Genomic DNA, 6,770 nt, shown 5'->3' on the forward strand with positions numbered 1-6,770 from the left:
CCCCCCATCTGACTTTGTGTATATCATTAGCAGAGCAATTACAGCTAATGATGGAGTCGTCACTCTCACTCACCTGATGATCAATTATTTTACATTATACAGCTATTTATGCATAAATGGTTCCGAGTAGACAATTAGACTGGAAGTAATGAATCCAGGAAGCACAAGTGTTCACTTAAACATGAGCTGTTACATACAGCGTGATACATGCATCAAGCACATAGCATATGTCTTTTCCCCGCCTTAACAACCACATACACACAGCGTTTATATCCTCCTTTGGTCTCTCTTTTTGATTTGTGGTTTACCATGTAGGTCAGGAAGGCCCATGCCCGTTTCTTCTCTCTCTACTCTTCGCTGTCTTTGTGCCACAGATCAGTCCCCGAGCATTAACTATGACTTAATTTCATTTTGATTTTCATTTGATGTGAGAGAAATAAAGGCTGACAGGGAAAGAGCCAGAAAAGAAGAGAGGGAATACAACATGAGTGAAACATCAGTGCGAGTGGTGAGGAGATGGAGAAAGTCATGGTGTTCAGTGGGGGGTGGGGGTGGGATGATGAAACACAGTTGCAGTCTCGACCTTTGAAGAGCCGGTGGAAAATGTAAGGACAACTTCAAAAGAGCACCATGAAATATACAACACACCACCGCTGTCACTGGAAAACCTCGTACCTCCAGGTGTGGAGTTTTTAAGCTGGTTGTTTTCTGCTCGTGCGCACCTTTGATGTTTTCACCCACAGATTGTGTGAAAGATTTGCTTCACTGTCAAACACAGGCTTTTGGAAAACATGTTGTTATTGTTGTTATTTTGTCTCTGTTTCTCCTGAACTTTTGAGCCTTGTCAGGACCGAAGGTTTTTTATCTGTTGTTGGAAAGAAATATGACAGTGAATCAGATGCGGATATTCTTTGTGTCTCCCTCCCTCTTAAAACCATCTCTCCCTCCATCTCTTTCCACGCTTCACATCTCTCACTATCTGCTATTCCCCTCACTGTCTCCTCCTCCCCCCGCTCTGCTTTCTCCCGATCCGTCCATCTATCTGTCTGTCTCTCTCGATCTAACTCTCCTGGTGTGTGTGTGTGTGTGTGTGTGTGTGTGTGTGTGTGTGTGTGTGTGTGTGTGTGTGTGTGTGTGTGTGTGTGTGTGTGTGTGCTTTGTTTCAAGCATGTGTGCTTGCTCTTCTGTGTGTGCCCTTCTTTGCTCTCATTGGTGCGCGCGTGCCCGTAGCTTTAGTGTTTTTCTCGGGGACTTGGCTCTCCTCCAAGCCTGAAGAGCTAATTGGAATTAGAATAACATTCCTCAAAGGCCGCTCGTTTAGCGCCGGTGTTGAGTGCTAACGACAGAGTAGTGGGTGAGAGAGAGGCGGGAGAGAGCACCCTAACGATCTGCGCTAACAATGTTTTATTCTGATTTTTAATGAGGGGTAATCACTCAGCTGGAGAGGAAGAGCAGCAGAGGAAAAAAAGAGAACGTAGAGAGAGGGATGGAGAGATGGAGGGGGTGTAGAGGAAGAGAGGTGAGGAGGAAACAGTAATTATCTCCTCTGAGCTGTGAGTCACAGCCCGTCTTGCAGTGTCTCCTGGGGAAATTAGTGATGCACACTAACTGCCTTTATTCAGAGTCAGTGCTACCTGACAGCACTGTGATGACAAACAAAGGCCTTTCTGTTTACCGTTTCATATGTTATCAAAAGAACCAGCTCTGAGGCAACCTTTATCAAGGGAAGGCATGTAGTTATTTCAATTTCGTTAAGAAGGTAGAGTTAAAGGTGTCCAGTCTGGTTATGATTGCATGACTTTCTGCTGCTGATGGGGTTAAGCTGGCTTCATTGGGAAAACGTCAACATTCGCAAGGACATACTGAAACTGTTAAATAGCTAAATGTTGTCATCCGTAAGTGTCAAAGAAGTGGTGCTGAAAGTCTGATGACAACTACACTTGAAGGTAATACTGCAGAAGATATTGGTAGTTGTAACAATGTTTTGGTTTTGCTGAGCGAGCGAATCTACCGATTGCCATGAATTTGTTGACTATACAAATGCAGGTGCCTTCAGTCCATAAACCCACACTACTCCAATTGTATATTATTTAAATTCATACTTTTTGTAATTATTTTGTATTAATCAAGTTTTTTGTTGTTATCCTGCTTTCTGTCCTCATCATTGTCCTGCTTGTCTTATTGTTATTAATTGTGTGGTTAGGCCAATGACCAGCAAACATTATGAAATACCTTTTTAGTAAAACAAATGTCACTTATGTTTCTATACGCTCATGGCAAAACAACCCAGTTTTAACTTAGTTAGGGTTTGTTTAGGAACTCATTGCACCCGGTCAAAGTTCAGGAAAGGTGGTGAAAAGCCATGTTTACTGTATTTAATGCAAACCACAACTGTCCCATCCGACCAATGCATTATATATTAGCCAGGCGAAAACCATAAGCCATTGATCAATTAGACCTAAACCCTTTAAACCCCAATATCCCACGAGGAAGCCATCAAAAGCCCCTTTTATCGATGGACTGCAATCTCTTAAGATTTTCATTCAGTCCAACCGATTACCAATCAATAGAAAGCATGGAGAGGTTGGAGAGAGATACAAAAACAGAGGGTTAAAGAAGCTTGAAAGAGATTAGATTTGCAAAACAGTGTGAGAATAACGGAAGCAGTAAAAGACAAAAGAGAGAGGACAGCCAAAGACAGAGGGACGTGAGAATGCTGAGAGAGAGAGAGAGAGAGAGAGAGAGAGAGAGAGAGAGAGAGAGAGAGAGAGAGAGATGGAGTGATATGGCATACAGCCGTAGTGGAGTGTGAAACAGATGCTGCTCAGTGGAGAGTGAGAGGTCAATGGAGCTTGTAGAATGCTTAGAAAGGGCAGAGGCTGAATCGATTCACACACACACACACACACACACACACACACACACACACACACACACACACACACACACACACACACACACACACACACACAAGCACACAAGCACACACACATTGGTATCTGAGAGTGTGAAGTGGGTGTGAGGAAAAATAGAGGATAGAGTCGGGGGGACGTGGGTGATAGTGACAGGGGAGACTCAGAGGTGGAGATGGATCAGGAGAGAGATAGAGGCTGATTATGGCTGAGCACTGACAGAGAAAAGGGCCCCAAGGGGGTGACACACACACACACACACACACACACACACACACACACACAGACACACACACACACAAACACACACAAGGTCTTCAAGTAAACACATGAGCTTACACCCACAAAGTGATGGAGATGGAGCTGCTAGAATGTAATACAGTTAAAGCCCCATTTCTACTGCTGAACGTCTGCGCTCCTTCCCCTGCTCTCCCCCTCCCTCCCCTTGTTCTCTCTCCCCTGACAGCCTTTCCTCTGTCTCTCCTCCCCTGATCATATTCAACTCCCATCCTAATTCTCAGCCTTTATCTGTCTCCAACGTCCTCACCTCCCCTCCTTCTATTTTTCTCTTTTTCCTCCTCTTTCCCTCTCTCTTCTCCTCCCTCTTTCCCTCCCCCACATCTCCTCTGCTTACTTTATCATAGCTTCTCTCCCCATGAGGGGATTCTCCGGACCCTCGGAGCAGAAAATGGAGGCTAGTGGAGAGAGACAGCAAGAGATTAAAAAGAATAAATCACACTGGCAAATATGTTGCACAGACACACATGTACACAGAGTAACATACAACATGTTGTCTTCAAGGGTACAGAGTAAAAATGTATTCTTATTAGTTTAATCACCTTGATAACTATAAATTGACTTCAAAGAATGTATTTCTAAAAATCAACTGTTCACTTATTTCTCCTTTGATATTTCAGGCATAGACTTTTCAACACATACTGCCAAAACGAGTCTGATCAAAGTTTCAAATCTGCGCCTTTTACACATCACAAACCTTACTTCTAACTTCTAACCGTTGCAAATGTGGAAAACTCTGTCACATTCATCAAGAGAAAAAAGGCAAAAGTAAAATCAGTAATGACAACCAATGTCTCTCATGCTGCAGTAGTTAACCGGTATCCTTTGATACAAAGACCTGAGGAATCCAGTGGTACCAATCATATAAAGCTATAACTTGTCAGGAAAAAAGCTGAATGTTGTCAGTATTGTACTGAGTCGTATCGATGGAAGTCCCCAGAGTATACTTTTCAAAATAGGCAACCAATCATTTAATACTAATAATACCTCCTGTTCAGACTCAGAATGTATTTGTTCATATTTCATTTGTGATGATGAAAAACTATTCCGAAAATAACAGAAAGCAATAAGAGGTAAAATCATGTATGAACCCATTGCCATTTCATCTGTCCTTTTTTTCTATGTGAATGTTTGAGTGAGACACTGACAAATAAAAAAAGAATGCCTTTAAAGTAACTACACAAAAAAAGAAAGAAATGGGTGGTGTTTCACAGTCTGACAAAAGGACGGGATGGGGGACAAACAGAGTTTTATCAGAAGAGGAGGATTATGGAAATCAGGTTGTGATATGTGGTGCGGTAATCCTTGCCGCAGCGAGCAATCCCATAAAAAGTGTTAGTGAGATTAACCAGCAGATTAGCCACGTAGCCGTGCACATATTTAACTGATTAAAACCCTTGAAAATCCGGACTCTGGAGAGGACTCGCACCGTTTAGGATCTGTATCCGCTGTTAGCTGTTTCCTCTGGCATAATTATGGAACATTTTGGGTGTTGCCTTCCTGATTGTTTGTATGTGTTTGTGTGTAGACACTGAAAGAATAAAGACAGAGGATTAGCATCACGCAGAGGGAGAAAAAAATAGAGCTTTAATTTCCTTTCAATCCTGATGATTTATGAGAAAGTTTCTTATTCCTTTATCTTCTATCTATTGTGGACTATTGATGTGGGACCAAAGAAGTGGGACAGTCAAACAAGTACACATAGAGGCATAGACGTGTGTGTGTGTGTGTGTGTGTGTGTGTGTGTGTGTGTGTGTGTGTGTGTGTGTGTGTGTGTGCGTGTGTGCGTGTGTGTGTGTGGCCTAGCATTACTATACTTGTGAGGACCTTTAGGGGTACGGTAAGGGTAAGGTTAAGGTTAAGGGTAAGGGTTAGGCATGTGTTGGTTAAGGTGAGGATAAGTCTCCAGGAAATGCATGTAAGTCAATGTAATGTCCCCTCAAGTGATGACACGGTATGGGTGTGTGTGTGTGTGTGTGCGCGCGTGCGTGCGTGCGTGTGTGTGCGCGCGTGCGTGCGTGTGTGTGTGTGTGTGTGTGTGTGTGTGTGTGTGTGTGTGTGTGTGTGTGTGCATGTGTGTGTTTTGCATTAGCTGTAATAGGTGATCGATGTCTCTGATGAGCAGACCCTAGTTTATAGGCTAATGATAATTCTTCAAACCTCGGGGGGGCAAGCGTCCCTGGAGTTGTGTGTCTGAAAACTGCTCGCTACTTTTCTGATCAATTCCAACTGGGTGAGAGAGAAGAGATGCATAGTTGTCACAAATCAAAAGATCAGTTTAGACACAATCCATGAAGGAATTTAACTTTTTTTTGTCTTTTAATATCTACACAATAACTTTGTAATGACTGCTTTCTACATTATACTATACTTTGACATTCTTTACCATTATTTGTTATGACATATTTTAGGTTATTATTACTTTTAATGACTTTTTATGGCATGGTATACGGTGACTTTCTTTATGATACGCTGTACCAGAGTTTATACATAAATAAATGTGACTTTAAGAAGCGAGTATAAAATTGAAGGTCACTAAGGAAAGGTGCACACAACAAAATACCATTTCCATATTTTTTCCACAATTAACTGTCGAGTTGTTCACTGACTTTAAATACCATTAATGACAGAACATAATTCAAGTTGACATTACTAAACTATGATTTAGAGCGGTCACATACAAACGATATAAACTGTGAATATAAATGGATATCCTGTTTAATAAATGATTAAGTTACTTATGTCTACGTAAACCCCACCTCCCAGTCACTCACCTTATTGAAGTTTGAATGGAAATATTTATATTCTTAATCTGATCATGAGAAACACAAATAAAATGCATGTCAATATATTTTATATATTTCAAATTACAAGGAAAAAAGTTCATAATGATTCTTAGCTATTAGTCTTAGTTGTAAAGAATACTAATTAATGATCATCTCATTATTATTCAGTGCAGATCTGCAGACAGTAATTACAATACTGACAAATAATCCAGTACAGTTTCAAGAGGAGCAGTGTTTATAAAACCCCATAGAAAACTATAGGATTTCTTTTCAGAAGGGGTTTTTCTACAGAGACAGCGCTCTCCCTGAAGTCACTAACCATATACAAACACAGTGACATTACATGTAACATTCAATTCTTCTCTGAACCTTGGGACCTCCTCTGCAAACCGTCTTGATTTTTGCATAGCGGTTACAAAATGGATCTACATCAAGAGGATTCCCATAACTACATCCTAATGTGATTGTGACACTGCACAATAAAGATGTGAGTTGGTGGCTTTGTTCTGGAAAGCCTTTGCCTCCTGACAGGTAAATATGATGCAGTATTCCCCGGTGTTCCTCTGACTAAATGAAGCTTGTTCTGGATGTTGTTCTTAATTAAGACTTAGTGAATCTGACAGGGAGTGTTCCAGCAGCTGCAGGTTCTCGGGAAGGGGGCTGGGCTGATGTTTAGTGTGTGTGTGTGTGTGTGTGTATGTGTGAAAATACTGTATTTAATGTGTGTGTTCATATACTGTTTGTATGTGAGAGAGAAAAGTAAAGATTTATTCTG

This window comes from Notothenia coriiceps, unplaced genomic scaffold (assembly GCF_000735185.1).
Source record: "Notothenia coriiceps isolate Sejong01 unplaced genomic scaffold, NC01 NC01_scaffold00016718, whole genome shotgun sequence".
Classification (NCBI taxonomy): Eukaryota; Metazoa; Chordata; class Actinopteri; order Perciformes; family Nototheniidae; genus Notothenia; species Notothenia coriiceps.